The sequence below is a fragment of the Equus quagga genome, chromosome 6 (genome assembly GCF_021613505.1).
Source record: "Equus quagga isolate Etosha38 chromosome 6, UCLA_HA_Equagga_1.0, whole genome shotgun sequence".
NCBI classification, from domain to species: domain Eukaryota; kingdom Metazoa; phylum Chordata; class Mammalia; order Perissodactyla; family Equidae; genus Equus; species Equus quagga.
The window spans coordinates 46,330,354-46,349,730 of record NC_060272.1 but is presented as its reverse complement, the minus strand read 5'-3'; the positions used below and the strand labels follow the sequence as shown (position 1 = coordinate 46,349,730).

Genomic DNA, 19,377 nt, shown 5'->3' with positions numbered 1-19,377 from the left:
ACTCCTCATGTAGTTTCTTCCCTCCTCAGAGACAGTCAAGAAGTTCACGAGACTCTGGGAGACCCCCTAGATGAGAAGTACAAAGAGTTAATGAGCATTTATAGTGAACATTTTTCTCATTTAAAATATAATATTTATTTTATTTAGTTATCACTTAATAAAAATACATTTCAAGAGTAATGCATGTTTATTGTTAAAAATCAGGAAAACCCAAAGAAGCACGAATAAAAATCAGCTAGCAAAGTATACCATTCCATGGGCCATCAAGATTGTTTCTTCAGTGGTCCTGCAAAGGTTAGGTAGCCAAATAGAATCATTTACTGAATTGACATATAGATATCTAGAAACGGAAATGCCTTTATCCACAGGGGTCTAGGTTGAAAGGATGTGAATCTGGAGCTCTTGGTCAGCCATATTCTACCCCATGTGAAAAGAGACTGTGAGGAATGAAATGACCATAAAGAGAGAAGCAGAGTGAGAGAAACACCCTTAATGGTGTTATTTGAATCCAAGATTTGACAATTCCTAAACAAGTCCACTCTTGGCCTTCCCAATTATGTGAGCCAATAAATTCCCTCTTTTGCTTCAGCCGGTTTCAGCTAGGCTTCTGTAAATTTCAGTTGAAAGAGCTCAGACAGTCCTTGCATGCCTTTGTCTCATTGTGAGGCCCTTGAGTCTTCCATGAACCCCCAGTGACCAGGAATGAGTGTTGTGAGGTCATGGTTGAGCCTTAATGTAAAATGCACCTGAAAGTACAGGTGAAACAGAAGGAATTTCTAATATGAAAAATAAAAAAAATGGAGACCCAAACTAAATATTTATTAAATACAGAGGGAAAAATGGTAACTTTACAATGGAAAAATTTGGATAACACCAACTTAACCAAGTGATCAAGGTTAACATCACCAGTTCAGACACGTCAACATCATGTACTCCTTAATATGAAGCACAACGAAGGGCATGCTATCTCTCTGGTGTCATTTCCAATAATGCACAACTGTAACATGAGAAAACATTGGAAAACCTATTTAGTATGAGGGACATACTATAGAATAACCGATTAGTACTCTTTAAGTGTTAAGATGATGATAGAAAAGGAAAGACTGAGGAACTGTTACAGATTAGAGGAGACCAAGGAGACACAACTACTAAATGTAATATGAGCTGCAATGTCAGTTATCTAATTTAATCATTTTAATGCAATGTCAATTTGTTCCTTAGGCAGAGAAAGGGCATTAGTAGAAGAACTGGTGAAAATGGAAAAAAGTCTGTAGTATAGTATTGTAGCAATGCTAATTTCTTCGTTTTGATATTTGTGTTATGTAAGATGTTAACTTAAGGGAAGCTGGTTGAAGAGTATATGTCAATTCTCTGTACTATGTGACTCTTCTGTAGGTCTGAAATTATTTCAAGACAAAAAGTTAAGAAAAATAGTGTTGGGGCGAGCTGCATGGCCGAGTGATTAAGTTCGCACACTCCACTGCAGTGGCCCAGGGTTTTGCCAGTTCGGATCCTGGGTGCGGACATGGCACCACTCATCAGGCCATGTTGAGGTGGCGTCCTGTGTACCACAACTAGAAGGACCCACAACTAAAATATACAACTATATACTGGGGGGGATTTGGTGAGAAAAAGCAGAAAGACCAAAAAAAAAAAAAAGATTGGCAACAGTTGTTAGCTCAGGTGCCAATCTATAAAAAAAGAAAAATAGTGTACATAGCAAGAAAAAGAGTAAGGGAGAGGATGAGGGTCATATAAATGGCAGAAAAATGGCACAGGCCAACTTAGATGCTCCTGCGTGGGGATAGAGTACTTCCCAAGCTTTGCAGAGAGGAAGAGCTATCCAGTGGGGGGTCGTTGGATGGAACGTGTTCCTCTACCTCTTCTGTTCCTTTAAGGCCCTGCTGTGTGCCTGCTGACTTCATCACAGGTTTGGCTAATGTCTGGTAGATCACTGGTCAGTATTCTCAGTTTCCAGAACTATTGACTCTTCATTTCTCTTTGTCTATGCACTAGTATTTAAATGGAAAGTTGTGAGAAGGAAAGCCAGGTATTCATATTTTCTCATTTTCTTTATTTAGTAGGAATATTTTCAATATAATTCAAGCAGCCCTTTACATAGATAATGATTTCATTGGGAGCAAGCAGCTTGCATTATTCTTTATAGTTCCCAGGATTAGAATAGTACTTGGAACACAGTAGGTTCTCAATTAATCCATAAATGTCACTAAAATATTTTTACGATGTCAGCTACACATTTGAAATCTTACAAAATAATATTTTTTCCTAATAAAAAGTGTAGTGAACCTTACAAATTATATCTTTTTATTGTGTGTAATATGTGCCAGCCACGAGGATAAGTGGTTTAAATATATTCTCTTATTTACTCCTTGCATTGCCAATGGAGCAGATGTTATTGTTATCATTTTAAAGATGAGAAAAATGGGGCCCAAAGAGCTTAAATGACTTGCCTCAGTTCACAGAGCTGCTAAGTTGCCAGCTGAGGATTCTGACCCTTCTATGTCTCTCTTCCATCTTCGGGTTCCTGACTATGACACTCTGCTGCCTCTCTGAAAATATATGATGCCTTCTCAGTCAGTTGTAAGATTTACATATTAAAAATGAATAATTTGTGGGGCTGGCCCGGTGGCACAGCAGTTAAATTCGCACTTTGCTCTTAGGTGGCCTGGGGTTCGCTGGTTCGGATCCCAGATGTGAACATACGCACAGCTTAGCAAGCAATACTGTGGTAAGCATCCGACATATAAAGTAGAGGAAGAGGAAGATGGTCATGGATGTTAGCTCAGGGCCAGTCTTCCTCAAAAAAAGAGAATAATTTATGATTTTTGTTTAAAAATATAAATGTGAGACCATCATATCCTAATTTTTAAGTTAGAAGTAATATGTCAATTTAGCATACAAATGCTTTGCTACTCTTATATTTGCTTCCAGTGCATTGGAACAAAGTATATCTCTTATAACATATCTGACATCTTCAGAATAAGGACACAGAGATAAAGTATATAACTCCTGTTCAGTCTTGGGTATGGTGCTAAGATTCTTAGGTCTATGACATACATACACACACACCACTACATCGAGTATGTTCAGATTTTAGGTAATATACAAGTATATTTAAGTCAAATTTTGAATGCTCTTAAACACAATTGGAAAACACAAAGCATACAAGGAAAGTTGCTACAAGACTCAAAAAGAAGGTTAAAATATCTCAGGGCTTTGTTTTGGTAGTTTGTTTTCTGTATGGCCATTTTTTATGCATCGCAACATCAGCACTAAAGGAGCCAAGTAGGGGTCCTTTTCCTTGTGATATGTTATTTCCTTCCTAATTGGTCAATGCAGGACAAACACATCATTAAACACACAGGAGCCTCACTATAGCATAAAATTTTGTGTAAGGCAGATCCATCTTGAGCAATAAAAGCAGTTTGTTCCTTTAACTGCCAGAAGGACCTAGCTATAGCTTTGCTGCACCTATTAGAGCCCCTCAGCAAGGGCAGCCTTTTGGGACCGCTTCAGGATGCCAACTGATGAAAATGACGAGGAGAATTTCTTCAAACTCTAGTAGTGTTACTGCTGAAGAATTAGATTTTCTGTTGCTCTAACAGGCTAGAATCCAATTAAAGAATTCTGCGGTCGTTTTGAAATGAGAAATGAATTGTATCATTCAGGATCTACCCCTTAAGAAGCCAGGATGCTTTGGTGCTACTGGCATAAGAGTGGGAATAACTGAAATGGAAAACAGCCAGCTCCTGGCCCAACACCATGAGGCTCAGAGTTATTTTGCAGAAAGTGAATTATTTCTTTTCAATGTGTGGCTCTCTGTGAATGGCACATGGTGACAGGGAATGAAGAGGAAATGCTCTATCAGGATTTGGCTGAGTGAGTTATGGGACAGGTGTGCCTGCTTGGAAGACCTGAGATGGATGGATTGGAATAAAATATGACCACTGGTCCAAGCTGGTTCACAGAAGCACAAAGCCATCTGTTAGGGCTCAACCTAGCATGACTGTCAGTCTCCTGTAGGAAAAGACTTTGGATAGGAGTTCAAAGTTGTAGATGCAAAGAGGGAGTTCAGGAAAAAAAGAAAATTAAATGAGTTAACCACTGGTGTTTAACAAGTTAATATCAACACGGTCATCCACAAAGGGACAGGTCAGAAATTTTTCACAACTAGACGTTTTTCCAAAGAGGAAAATGACTTGGTTAGAATTATGTCTTCTATCATTTTCTATCATCATATGGTGTAGACATTTGTGGAAATTAGCACCAAAGTTTCTCAGATCAAATTGGATGCTTAGATTGATGTTAACTCCAGATATTTTCTGTATGGGTTCGATTAGAGAGAGCTCAGAGCCCCTTCTGGCCCAGTACAAGTGTCTGGAATGTGGAGAGAGCACTGTCAAAGGCTAGTGTGTGTGCTAGGATGCTAGGATGATGTAGAAAATATGGTTTAAGCCTTTCTGTTTGGTACTTAGAATTGTCAGTACAGGAGTGTCCTAAAGAAATCTCAGGAGCTTTGTAAGTAATGAAGTCACAGATCCTCTTTCCCTCTAAGCAACCTCATTAATTTTTTTATAGTAACAGATTTCCCGGTATATTTTTCTAACTGTACCCCCCACCACACCACTATAAACAGAGGGCACAACTCTTTGTCCAGCATGAATCTCAGTAAACATTAGTTGAATTTGTGAAAGAAGAATATGAACCCTGTGGATCTAGTGAGAAAAGGGCAGGCACACAAGTAAAACCTAAAACTCTTACACTGTGTTTCCCCTCCCCCTTCCACCATGTAATCCTTTGCAACATATTTTGTAATTCAATTAATCCTCTAATTCTCATTTTTAACATTTCTCAGGTACAGCGTCTTCAGAGGATAAATGACTTTCGTTAGGACTTAGTAGTCCTTTGCGGGTGTTGATAGACTCTACCATGAACGGTCCCTGGAGATGAGACTGAAAGTCTGGGAGAGCTGGAGATGAGCTGGGAGCTTGCTGCAGATGAGTTGGACTTTGGGCATGTGTGGAAATTGACAGTCAGGCTCACAGACATGTTGAAAGTGGTTATGGACATGTTTGAGGCACAGTGGTTTAGAGGAGCGAGTCAGAATGTCACAGCAAGTCATGTCAAGCATGGCGTGTGCTACAGAGTGCTTTCCATGGACCAACTTCAACAATGTGTAACTAGATCAGCTCTCCCTGTCTCATCTCATGGTTTAACGGTATTCAGCACTCTCAGGGAATAAAAAGACTCCACTTATATGATTCATGTATAAAAAAGGAAAAAGTGATAGCTTATGTCATCAGCTTCCCTTCTGCTTCCAGTTGTTTCACTCGAGAGGAATATTCTCACGGGTATAGTATAAATGTACCCTGGGGTGGATGAGGCTTATGGGAAGTGTGGCTTCGATCATACCTTCTGAACTGTAGCTTAGCTGCACAGTTGTTTCACATCATGGGAGGGCCAGAAGAATAGAATTAGGATTCAGTGCTAGGATAAGCAATTGTCTAGTTTTCCCCAGGACTGAGGAAGTTTCCAGGATGTGGGGTTTTAGTATTAACATTGAGACAGTGCTAGGCAAATTGTCCTGGTCTGTCTTACACCCATGAGTTTGGGGGTCAGCTGACAAGATTGGCAGGGTCCCTTGTGCCCAGGGATATGACTTTACATGGACATTGTATAAGAACTCCCCACTTCTCTTTTGTCCCTCAAAGCAGATCAGCCTGTCTCTAAACCATCTCCCCTGAGGCTGTTCTGTCGGACCCTGTGGGGCTTATTCTATCCTAAGACCACAGCAGAGGAAACAGGATCCATATTACTGGCATAACCACTTCATCTTATGCTGGGAAGTAACGTTAATGCATTAGGACAAACATCTGGCTGGCTTTCATTTGCCAGTACAAAATTACTTTTTGATTCATGATACATTTTGATCTAAAACACACCCTCTATCTAAATTTTGATCAGTGCTATGGCCTCAATGTGAGTCTGTCAACAAAGGGAGAAAATATAGCTGTGGAGGAAAATTCCCACACAGCTGCTTCACCTTTCCCATTCCAAATGCAAGTTTAGATGATCGCCAGTAGAACGTTGAGAAACATCCTCTAAGGTCGTCACGCAAACAGGAGTGACTTCAGAATCAGGAACAAGAATGCTAAGGCGGGAACAAAGATGAGGGAGATTGAAAGTGGCAGTTAGAGCGAGCTCGAATTGTCCACAGATTTTGCTGTGCATCGAGGCCTGTGTGCCAGGGTTTCCAACGCATTTGATTCCACTTGCTCCATGAGTGGCTCTAATGCCCTTGAAGAGCCTGCTGTGTGCAGAGTGGCTTTCTAGAAGTATTGGATATTTTCTTGTAGAATGGAGTTCTGGTAACCTTGGATTGCATCTTGAAATCCTTTCATGTGCCCTCTAAATTATGGTTTCCGTAAAGATTTTAAGTCTTCAGTAGCAGCAGAGAGAATAATTGGAATGTGAACATATCACAATTACAATTGGAGGCTATTACCTAATTTCTGCCTTTAGAATTTAATCATGCTAATGACTAAGTCAATCTTTCCCTCTGAAAAACAGTTGGGGAAGTTTTCTTTTAGTTCGCCAACTTTTTGAATTACCTTCAGAAGATCTTGTGGGACAAAGACATTCTGTAGTTAGATATCGCAATGTGGTTATGAGCTCCAGAGAGAATTTACCAGAGTCCTTTGTGTGCTAACTGTGCAGTACTTTAGGACTTACTACTTGAAGTGTGGTCGGAGGGAGGCAGCACCAGTATCACCTGGGAGCTTGTTAGAATTGCAACCTCAGGCCTAGCCTCAGACCTATTGAATCAGAACTTTCATGTTAACATGATCCCCAGGTAATTAGTAAGCACATTAAAGTTTGAAAAGTAGTACCGTAGAGAATTTGGAGGAAAAGTGAGGGGACGGCTCCAGCTACAATATATGAGTCCAACCAATTTGTCCTGCAATCATAAGGCCCCTCCTCCTCGGAATGTCCACCCAAGGCTTGATGTATTTGCAGTAGAACACAAATCCTGTTAGGGAAGAGAATTTCTCCAAGCATCAATGTTCCAGGTTTTATGAATGTTGGTGCCACTTTTACTGTTCTTGCAAACACATTACTACACTTGGAAGTTGACTTTGGTCTACTCAAGCAAAATGACAGCTGCAATCTATTTTCTAAGCCTTTACTGCTTTGGGTAAAGTGCTTGTTTTCTTATGTTTGGAAGAGACATATCATAAAGGAGCAGAGTTTGGAAAGGGACTGGGTTGCAGTTTCTTCAGGAGAGGTTTCAATAAACCTCAAGGAAGGAAATAGCAGGCATTAGGTAGGTATTAGGACCTGTATAATCTCTTAGCAGCAAAAGACGCAATGCCTTAGAATTATGCTGTTAGATACCCAATAAGGCACTGGCAACTCTGCTGTAGTCTGAGATCATTGAGGACAGAATTGAAAAGGAGAGACCAGCTCCTTTTTGTCATGGAATTTTTTCTTTTAATTCATACATAAGACATGCAGTGGTAAGTTTTTGAAGTTGCAAAGACTGGAGACTTGGGGGCATCAGCAAATTTTTCTCTAACGACTTTGTGTCCAGGGCCTTTGTGTATCTTCCAGAACCACTGTGTCACATAACTCCAGGGAGCCCCATCCACATTATATGTAGTTTATGTGAGTGGGGCCCCCTGGGGCTGTGTAACGCCATAGTTCCGTTTACATTTCTCCAATGTAGATAGTAGGTAAAAAGTATATACGCAGAGCTATTTCTTTCATTCAATATCTATTTAACATAATTATTTTCAACTCATGCTGCATATTAAAATCATCCCCAGAGCTATAAGAAATATATCTGCTCAGGTCATATTCCTACAGATATTAATTCAATAGGTCTGGGGTAGAACCCGAAGTGTATGTTTTTATAAAACTCTAGGTAATTCTGAAGTGCCGTCAACTTTGTATTTAGTGCTAAGGCAGATATTTAAAAAATCAAGATAGTGTCTATGCCTTCAAGGCATCTGTAGTTCTGTGGGAGAGATGTGAATGTAAATGATATGATACTGTAATATTTTAGGCTGGTGATAGAGGCAAGTACAAGGAGTCCTGGAATAACTGTGGCAGAGAATGGAGTCTCCTTTGACTTGGGCTCTTATTTGCGTGTTTCTGTGTGTGTGCATCTCTAAGCAAGATTGAGACTACTGTGATGGTCAATGTTAGCATCCCTCTTCTGTGCCCTGCCCTAACTTGTTGAACTCTGACTTCGTCCTACCACTACAGATGTCCGGGATCCTCTGGCTTACCTCTTTAAACCCTGTTGTCAAGAAATTTAGCTACTTGTTCACATGGAGGTATCTGTAATTGATGATCCCATTGCTTTACTTTTCATGGAAATTTTTCATTTTAGTAGCCTGACCAAGACCATATGGGACTTGAGGAGTGGCAGCTTGGGTTGGGAGGTGTGTGTGTGTGTGTGTGTGTGTCTGTGTGTGTGTGTAAGAGGAGGAGTGGGAGTCCCAAGGCTCCTTGTAATCCCACCAGGTGGCCATCTCTTATTACTGTGTTGGAGGCTGACTGCAGCATTTAGGAATTAAGGTAGGAAATGAGGGGAGAGGGAGGAGTATCAACTCTGCTAATAGCTCACAGTGGCCATTTGTTTGAAATGAAGCACTAATTCAGAGAAGTTCTGAGCAAGAGGAGAAAAGGAGAATTAAGGGAAATGAAACTCCAATGAACAGTTGATCATGTCTTAATGAGCAGTGAAAATCAATGAGGTGAAAAATGTCAGCTTACTCAAAAAGATGTTTTCCTGGTTTTTAAAATAATCAGTATGGTGCCAAATTCTTCCTCCTTTTTTTTTTTTGCTAAGGAAGATTCACCCTGAGCTAACATCTGTTGCCAATCTTCCTCTTTTTGCTCGAGGAAGATTCATCCTGAGCTAACAACCATGACAATTTTCCTCTATTTTTATGTGGGTTGCCACTACAGCATGGCCGCAGATGAGTGTTGTAGGTTCGTGCCTGGAAATGAAACCAGGGCCACCAAAGTGGAGCATGCTGAACTTAAGGCCAGCCTCTCATCCTCCATGTTAGTAATGATTAACATACTTATATTTTCCTTATGTTTCTTCACTATCACAATGGCTTTCAAATTATTGCTTCCTTGAACTCTAGTTATGCCAATGACATTGACTTATTATTTTTACTTTATATATGAATGAACCGAGGAAAACTTGTTGTTCCAAGGCAAACTAGATTCTTGACCATCAAATTCAGTTCATGGTTTTCTTTTTGGCCTCACAGCTATGCAAAAATGGGCAAGCTGCAGTGATGGGAAGATTATTAATATCATTCTCCATTGAGCTTCTCTGAAAGAAAATGGAGGTACAACAGTGGAGAGTCAGCTCTCTTGTGCGCATGGTAACAAGTGCTAGAACCCAGTATCCTTTCACGTTTAGATTTTTGTCCATTTCGATAGATTATTTATCATGTGCCTTTTCTACAGCTTCAGAAAGTGAAGCCAAAGAAAGTTGGAATTGTTCCTCTGAGGCTTCTCTCCCACCTGCTGCTGCTCGAGGGGATGCTGAAGATGTTCACGTGCGACCTCTTGAATCGCCTTAGCCTCACCACACCACAAACAGCCGTGGCTTTCCAGGCCTTAAACTTTGCTGACGACACTGGACAAGAACACACAGGTATTTCAAAATACTTCAAAACGTGTTAATCTCTGGTGTGAGACGAACATGTTACTTGTCCTGAGATTTCATTTGCCGCGATTATCATGCTTTTCTTTCTTGGAGACACCGCTGCAGGAGACGAAAAATACAACACAAATTTCATGGGCAGTAATCACACATACTCTGAATCACCTGTCTGAATTCTTCTAGATTTGAAATCATGGAACCTGCACAAGGACTGTGATAGGTCATAACCTGTGTTGTTTTAGCTATCAGGAAGGTCAACCACAGTTTAATTATGAACCTGACTGATGCTCCTGTTCAAAAGCTGTGGAGAAAGCACTGCATGAACTTCTGATTTGTTTGTCACACTTATCTGAGATGACGTGCATCTCTGTCTACTTTTATGTGAGAGAATACAACACAGCTGGAATTCAAAACACTAAGAAAAGTACTCAGGTGAAATATTTGTTTATAGATTTTTTTTTCCCTCTTTGTACTTTGAAATGAACGAAGCTATCACTTTACAGCGCTGTCAAGATTTGAAAAAGTAAGATAGAGGTGGTAGTGGGGAATGTCTGTGTATTAAGTGAATGATCTATTTAGTGGCAGTGAATTCGTCTGTAGACCACTTTATAGAAAATACAATAGGCCTGCATCTCTTTCACTCTTCTTTCTCTCACTCAGAATGAGGGCATGTCTTCAAGGTAAAAACTTTAATTCCAAATCCATGGCAAGGTTTGGAATTATACAAACCCAGGCTTCATGAAGATAAGACCAGAGTAGTGGAAAAATAAATCAATCATTCAACACTATCAACAACACACAAGAGTTTTGCAATCTGTCAATGAGAACTAATTAAGTACACATGAGTGCTAATCTCAGAAGACTAGAGCATTGAAAATCAATATTGTGTGCAACAGAAGTTGGTAAGAGTACTGGAAAACTACCTCCTCACCATTTCCCAATGACCTGTGCAATTAAGCAAATGACACGTTCTTTGATTGCTCGTGTGTCGGCCTGGAACAGTGAATCCCACAGTTCATTAGTACACCTTGTTAGATGTTCCAGTTCCCAGCCATGGTGGTGTCTGGAACAAACAGCCTCAGGAGGGGCAGGTAGATTATGAAACTATGGATTTTGGAGTGTTTTCTAATTAAAAGTAGCAAAGAATATATAATATGTCTTGATTTGCTTAAGCCCATGTTAATAAAATTTCTAGAGTAACAGAAAGATGCTTCAGTATACTCTGTGGTAAAGACTTTTTAGCACTAATTTCAACCATATCATTGCCCACCAGTGAGGGGGCTCTTTAATTCCATGCTATGGTTTCGTATGTGGGGAGGAAAAGACCCCTTATTCTAGAACAGGGTGAAATTAGCAGTTAGTTGTCAATTTCTATTTCATAGGAAGATTAAACGTAGCAGTTGTGTGTGGGGTCTTTGTCTTAATCCTTTATCTTGTCCACTTCAGGATCTCTGAAAAGGGAGTAAGAATTGGACAAAACTGTGGAAAGAAAGGACTTAAAACTACATTCTGCATTGACTGTTCACCGATACCATTGTAATCTTGGAGAAGGCTGAGAACGTCCATCCATAGTTTCTTTGTAGTCACAGGAAGCCTTATTTCTATTCATTTTGTTTCAGCAGCAATATTAACTATAATTCGTATACTATCTACTATGTGCCAAACACAGGTAAATGCTTCATTCACAGTATTCTCTGATCTTGAAATCAAACCCATATTGTACTTCTCATTTTACTAAGGATAAAAGTGAATAGTTGACTGAATAGTTTGTCCAAGGTCATTGCCAGTAAGTGGTAGAGCATTTTTAAACCCATATTAGCCTGACCCGAGAGCCCAGGCAATTCCAACTGCAATCCATTCCTCCCCACCCACCAACCTACTTAAGCTTAGGAACTAGCAAAATGAGCAGATACGTTCTTTCTGAGCATAAAAGTTTGATTTTTGTGTGTGTGATAAAAAATGCCTTCCTATTTAAAATTCAATGTCATGCATTATTAGTTCTTAGAATAGATGACTCACTTATTTTACTTCTTTAAAACATCCAGGGATACAAAAGGCAGGACAAATGGTTGCTGCTCATGTAGTTATTCTTAATTTGTGCAAGGATATTTTACTACACTAGTTGTATTTATGGATACAAGAAAAAATACAGGACTAGTTGTGATCAGTCTGAAATATGCTAATTATTTATTCTGTGAATATGCATCCACACTATACATAGTAACATTAAAGGAATTTTCACCACACAATCCATCAATATGTAGCTGTCAATCTGTCAGTTAATTACAATTAATGCAGTTGGTGAGGGGGAGTGCCAATGAATATTAACAATAGTTTGCATTCTCTAGTCATGGTGTTTGAGCCATCATAGAGTGTATGATGAATACACATTAAAAAAATGCCTCCTTTTCAGCTAAATAATTTTGACACAATGAAGACATGTTTCTCCCTCTTTTTCTAAACTGCTTATATCATTTCTCTCCTCTCTTGTAACAAAGTAAAGCAAAACAAAAAAGAAACAACTTCCAAAAGAACTAAAACTATTGACTTGATTTCCATGTGCCACATTGAGTAGTGTCTTCAAAACACTCTGGGAAAAGTTCTTTGCTGATTGTAACAGGGCACGGATTTTATTTTTGCCTGTAATAAGCTGAAGTTCTTATAAGGAAGGGAATTCTGGTAAAGTTTTAAGACAGCAATGATTAAAAAGAAATATTGTATATTGGCAAATGTTTGCATCTGTAAGATTTTGTTTCATTTTGGTAATTGTATTCCCCTTAGCATGTAGAGATTGGCTGTGTAATCATGTGCCATGGCATATCTGCAAGCTGGTACAGACATAGGCAAATAGAATTGTGAGAACTCATATTTGAGAAGTCCCAGAAACTTCCACAGTTGATCTCAAAACCGTCCTTTACTTCAGGGATGCAAAACCCTCCACAAAATTCTTTTGGTTCTTTGTAAAATGGACTGAGCCAAGTTCTGTAGCATCTCAGGTGTTCTCCGCACCTCAGAACTGAGCAGCTGCTCCATCCTCAAGAAACCTTTGCTTGTGACTTCCCAACATCTCAGCTGCTTGAGTGGCTGCAGAAACCATGGCCAGGTGATTCAAACTTCACAGCCCATTCTACCTTCTCCTCCATTTTTTTTTTGTTCTTGTTTCTGATTTGGACTTCCAAGTGTTTCTCAAAAGGAAGTTAGGCAAGAAGGATTCAGTCCAATCCATTTACACTCCGAGAGTTACCTATTCCGTGGGTACCTGACATCTTCATGTTCGCGGGCTTTCCTGCTCATGCTCAGGGCAGTTAACAGCTGATTGTCAGTGAGCTGGATGTCATTACCTAGAAATGCTGCTGCTGCTGTGTAATTGCTGGCTCAAGGTCCCTGGCAGCTTGCCCCCACTGGATCTTGTGCCACTGGAAGCCATAGTTGGGCACGTGAATCCCAGGCCACTGAGCTGTCAATATCTTAGTCACTTCCTACGGAGCATAACAGGGCTCCTCTATCTTCCAACTCTTTTCTTACATTCAAGGCAGAACAGACCCTGACAGTAATGTTTTCTCCACAAAAGGCTCAGCTTGCCAAAGCTGTCAGTGCCTCTTCTCATATTCTTTTCTCTCCTCACTCTCTTCACTCATTAGTACATTTTCATAGTATGTTGAGCATAAAAAGATAGTGTAAATGTAGGGCTAATGATTAAAGCACTTTAAAATCTCTGCTTATGGAAAAAAGGAAGTTGCATTTGATCTCTTTCTTAGTCTAATGATTAAATCTTTTTTTGAATTATTGTAACAATGTACTCATGAGAATTATTCTTTTTTTCCCCCTATCATAAGAACACTTTACAATTAAACCCATTGCATTCCACCAAGATTTCCTATTAAGGGATATAACTTATCTTCGGGCCTAGTCATAGCATAATTCAGTATTTTTCCTGAGAATAAATTAATTTTGTTTCCATGTTGTCAAATGTTTTTAAAGGATACATGCATGACAAAGTAGATTATTGTGATTCCTAACTGTTAATAGTGAAAATATAATGGAAGAAAATATCTTTTTGTATAGTGACTAAGATTGTGGGAAAAGCTTGGGTTTCTTAAGCAGAGAAAAATGGTATTAAATATCACTTATCTCCCTGAAAATGATATTGAACTCTACTAAAACATCCTTCTAGGAAATTTTTATTTGTACTACTTTCAACCATGATCCATGGAAATTATCCTTTTCGTTAATGATAATTTGTTGTTTGTCTGAATGTAAAGAATAGTATTTTGGGATATCGGTCCTGAGAAGTGACTTATTGAGAAGTGACCTATGTGTATAATTTAAAGTGTGTCAGATTTCCTTCAGTTATGATTTATCTGTGCCTTGCTGTAGAACAATGTGTATTGCGTTGCATAGTATGAATTATGGTGATCCTCTGGGCCAGATTATAACCCAGAAAGGACATGATTCCTCACTACACAGGCACATGCACTTCCTTAATTTCTGCCTTAGTCATGTATTTTCACTTTTGACTTTTTTTGTTGTTGTTGAGGAAGATTGGCCCTGAGCTAACATCTGTGCCAATCTTCTTCTATTTTATGTGGGATGCCGCCACAGTGTGGCTTGACGAGAGGTGCTAGGCCTGCACCCAGGATCCGAATCTGTGAACCCTGGACTGTGTAAGTGGAGCTCGTGAACTTAACCACTATGCCACCGGGCTGACCCCCTTTGACTTTATTTAGTGAGGATAAAATCAAAACTTGCAACTTCAGGGCTTAATATTTTGATCTAGAACTGTTTAGACATTTTCAAACTCTTAGGTCACTATCCTCAGAGACCTCATGAATTTCGTCCATTTCAGTAGGAGTGGGAGTGAGAAAACCAGTTCAGTCATGGCAAATTTGGCATTTTTCAAACAGGCAAGAAAAAGAAAACTAGCTGCTTTGATGCTGATGGTCTCTGTCAAGCCTGTATTTTTTCCCATCTGTTTTTTTCTATAATGATCATTTAGAAGGAAAAAATTATCTTGTAGTTTGGAGAATTCCTGTTTTAAACTCAATATACATCTACTTGCACGAAAACTGTCACTGTAACATAGGGCTAGGCAACCCTGACGTCATCATGCTTCCAGTGCCTTTGAGAGTTTAGAGAGGGCTCAGATTCATTGTGCCTTGAAACAAATCATTTTTCTTTAAGGCATTTAGCAAATGGTTCTTTGTTCATTTTAATAAAGTCTTTTGCAAACCTTAAATCTGACTGGGAAGTGAGGGAGGCAGGGTCTCCATAGTCACCATTTAAAAGTCCCTCAAGAAGATTTCATAAGTTTGGAGGATGAATTTTGTGTTGATATTTTTCCTTTCATTTGAGTGAAATGCTTTTAGAAAGAAAGAAAAGCAAGCAACAAGCTTTCTATAGAAGTTTTGTCTACATAGACTAGGCAGATAGGATAAAAGGATGGCCAATTTATTAACTTTAGGCATAAGGTTGATAATGATAATCACTGAAGAATTCATTGCATTTCAGGCTGATTAACTATTAATTTCTCTGAAATGGGCAGTAGATTGTACTACGGACTCATCTTGCATACAGGTAGATATGGCCCAAATCCATTGGCCTTCTTGGTATAATGCAAATGAAAATTAGGAATGGCATGAAAATCTGCATATATGACAAATCACTTCACTTTAGAGCTCTAATTGACATCACTGATCTGTAAGATTTTACTTTCCTTTAAACAACAATTATTTAATTTTTCGTTCATTCTTTTTTGCTAACTGATTACCATGGGAATCATGGTGACACTGCACTAACTTTTAACATTTGCTTAGAATACTTGATCCTCAAACATCCTGCAGCTTAGCCCCAAGAAGCTTACCATCATTTTCATGACCATAGTCCACAAGAGGAGAATTAACATGGCTTTGATCCTTGGAAAAGCGACTATAACTATAACTTTGTGCTATGATATTAGAAAGCCACAGAAAGAAAGTGCAATTATCTCCAGGCATACACGAGGAGAGGCAGCCACCAAGTGTGTGTAATGCCTAACCGAGCTATAAATCAGCAGAGCATGACAGGCCAATTCCCATTATCAAGAATCTCATGGGACATCACAGTTTCATTGTAGCGGAATTTTGTTATTTTCAGAACTTTGCTCAAAGTGTCCAGTTTTCAGAACTACAAATGACATATGTGGCACCCAGTTTCTCTGGAGGTAACAAGGCAGTGGAAAAGACCTGCCTTCTTACAAGTAATAAAAGAGTGTATAGCAAGGTTGCCGGATACAAGAGCAGCATATCAAAATCAATTGCTTCCCTATATCCTGGCAACAACCCATCAGAAAGTGGAATAGAAAAAAGGATTCCATTCAAAATTGCAACAAAACCTATATAATATCTGGAAATAAACCTAACAGAGTGCAAGTTCTTTAAGAATTGTCCCTGAAAAAGCAAACTGTAATTAATACATTCGCCATGATACATTTATATTCAGAATCATCCAGAAACTATACTATTATATTTCAATGTATTTATGTAAAAGTATAAAAAGGGACTGGAAGGATATACAACAAACTCATAGAGTCTTGGAAATTGAGGTTGGGACTAGTACTGGAGTGATAGTCAAAGGACACTTTGGTTTTACTTTTGTACTAAAAATAAGACTTTTAGTTTTATTTGTGATCTTCAAATTTTTTACAGAGAATTTGTTCATATATTACTTGTACATTAAAAAAAGTTTATACATAGAGAAGATATTAGAATACTAGAAGCAAATAGATCAAAACACCAGTTTTGTATTCTGAGAATACAGATGATTCTTACTTTCTTTTTACTTTTATTTTTTGTATTTTCCAATTCCCGTTTCCCATCATCCCAGAAAAAAAAAAAATCGCTCTGGAAATTCAGGAAAAATTTTAGTTAGGTTTCCCCAAACAGCTGGAGATAATAATACCTACTATGCAGATTTTTGAAAGGATTAAGGATAATGAATTTAAAGAGCCTTATATGTGGCCTGTTACACATAAGATTTTCAAAAGATAGAAATCTGAGGATGAGAATATAAAAAGGGATGTGAGTAATCCAAGAATCATAATCAAGTTAGCAACCTATGGGGAAGCTGAATATCTAGGAATGTCTTATAACCAGATTCAGGACTATCCAGATGAAGAATTAACCCAAAATGAGTCATATCAAGTTATGTATTGTGGCATTAGGGTGACTCCAGGAAGAGAAGCAGGGCAAGTTGGAATTCCAGCCAGAGGCTGGTGGCCAATTAACAAAGGCCCTCAGACTCTCTGCCTCTGTCTATTAGGGAGAGCCTATTATTTGGTTTTGGCAGGTGAATAAAACAAGCATTGTGGTGGTGATGGTGGTGGGGAACAAGCAGTTCTGAGGTTGATCATATTCCAGGTTCTGGCTCACACTGAGTGCTGAAACAACCATATCAGGTAGTGGTATTAACTACCTTTAAAAGTGAAGCAACAAAGGATCATTTTAATTTTACATGGCATAAGAAACCAGATAACCAAGCATATTAGAAATAGAAAATAGCAGTAAAGGTGAATGGGTTTTGAGGAACTCTAATGAGTAAAGTTCACGAACTTTCATGGTATGTATATTGTACAATTTGTCTTCCACATTTTAGGGCTAACCATGCTTCTAAAGAAATGCCTTCCATTTTCGACCTCTCAACCACTTCCTCACCCTTCTCAATTCGCTGATTTTTCTCCCGTTCAGAAACTGAGACGACTCTTGCTTTGATTATCAATAACATTTTCTCTTTCAGTTATCTCTTTTCAGTCCCCCTTAGTGCCTCTTCTTTCTCTCTCCTCTTATGCAAGATTTTACTCTCAGTCCTCATCTGTCCACACTCTCTTGGCAAGCCACCAGAGGGTGATTGCTCAAGGTCTTTTGGGCATAATCTAGGAAAAGAGGATAACTAGGAGAAGCGTTAACAGGCCTAAGAGGGAGCCAGAGCTCAAAAGATAGGCAGTGGATCAAAATGTGACCTTGGGAGAGGGAGTGGGTTGCATGGACTAATAAATAACAGTGGTGGAGGAAGGCTGCTTCAAGCAGTTGCAGGAGCTAGAGCTGGACTCAGTTCCCAGATTTAGGCACTGGGTGTAATGGAGCAGCGAGAGGGTGCTCAGGAGCTGACACAGAGGGGATGCTGGGCACACACTTGCCACTCTTGAATGGGTCTTCAGATGCTACATGTGATCTGAAAGTGGTGAGAATACAACTATCCTATCGATGTTCAAGCTCAGAGCAGTGACTAGTGCACAATCTGCTAGCCCTCTGGGTGGGCTACCCTATTTCACTCTCATTGATTTTTGAGGTAGGATCAGTGTAACTTGTGTATCTACATAGAAAACAGAGATTGAGGAAGGGAAAAGCAAGTATTAAGTATTTTCTTTTCTTTTCTTTTTGGTGAGGAAGACTGGCCCTATTTCCAATCCTCCTCTTTTTGCTTGCGGAAGCTTTCACTGAGCTAACATCTGTACCAATCTTCCTCTATTTTGTATGTGGGTTGCTGCCACAGCATGGCTTGATGAGCAGTATGTAGGTCTGCACCCAGGATCCAAACCTGTGAACACTGGGCGGCTGAAGCAGAGCGTGCGAACATAACCACTATACCACTGGGCCAGCCCCATTAAGTATTTGCCTTATTGGGAGAAAGTGTTGTAAGATGAATGATGTTAACTGCTACCTAGACACCAATGACTCTCAAATCAGTTCCAGCCCAGAGAACTCTATATAATACAACCGACTTCTGAATGTTTTATGCCTAAAGCACAGTAGCCTACAACTGACCTCCTTCTTCCAAACTCATTTGGTGGCATCATGATCCACACAAACGAAAAAGCTGGGAGTCATTCTAGACTCTTCCTTTTCTTTCTTTCCCCATTTCTAAGTGGTCATTCAACCTAGCATCTCTGACCCATAAATGCTTTCATTTCCTTTCTTATTATCCAACTGCCACTACTCTGTATCAGATTTACATAATTTCTCATCTGTACTATTACCTTAACTTCTTAACTCATCTCTTTCTTTTAATTTATTTTTTTAATGAAGAAACATTGGTTTATAACACTATATAAGTTTCAGGTGTTCATCATTATATTTTGACTTCTGTATAAACTACGTCGTGTTCACCACCAAAAGTCTGGTTGCCAGTCGTCACCATACAAAAGTACCCTTCTACCCCTTGGGTCTGCCCCTATTCCCTTACGCTCTGGTAAGCACCAATCTATTCTCTATGTCTATGGGTGTATTTGTTGCTATTTTTTCTCTTCCACATATGAGTGAAATCATATGGTATTTGTCTTTCTCCACCTGACTTATTTTGCTTAGCATAATACCCTCAAGGTCCATCCACCTCTTTCTTTTATGATGACCTTGAAGTGTACCTTCTCTCACAGTATCTGGTCATGCTGATGCATTGTTAAAATATTTTTTGACACGCTTGGATTAATGAAGTTATTAAATTAAATGAAAACATACAATTAATCCTGAAGTTATTAAAAGTGTGGATAATGCTCCTATTAGTGATCAAGGGTTAAGATTTACTATGTGATATGTGTTTGGTGGATCAATAAGTGTTATCATATAAATAAAGTCTAGCTAGTAGTGTAAATGCATAAACTTGAATAAAGGCTACCGCAAATTCTAGAATTATGA

General features: G+C 39.1%; 1 pseudogene; it reads left to right on the top strand.

Moving 5' to 3' along the window:
- The first annotated feature begins 4,996 nt into the window (after positions 1-4,996).
- LOC124240720 (tigger transposable element-derived protein 1-like) overlaps positions 4,997-19,377 on the top strand; it is a 41,626-nt pseudogene continuing 27,245 nt past the window's right edge.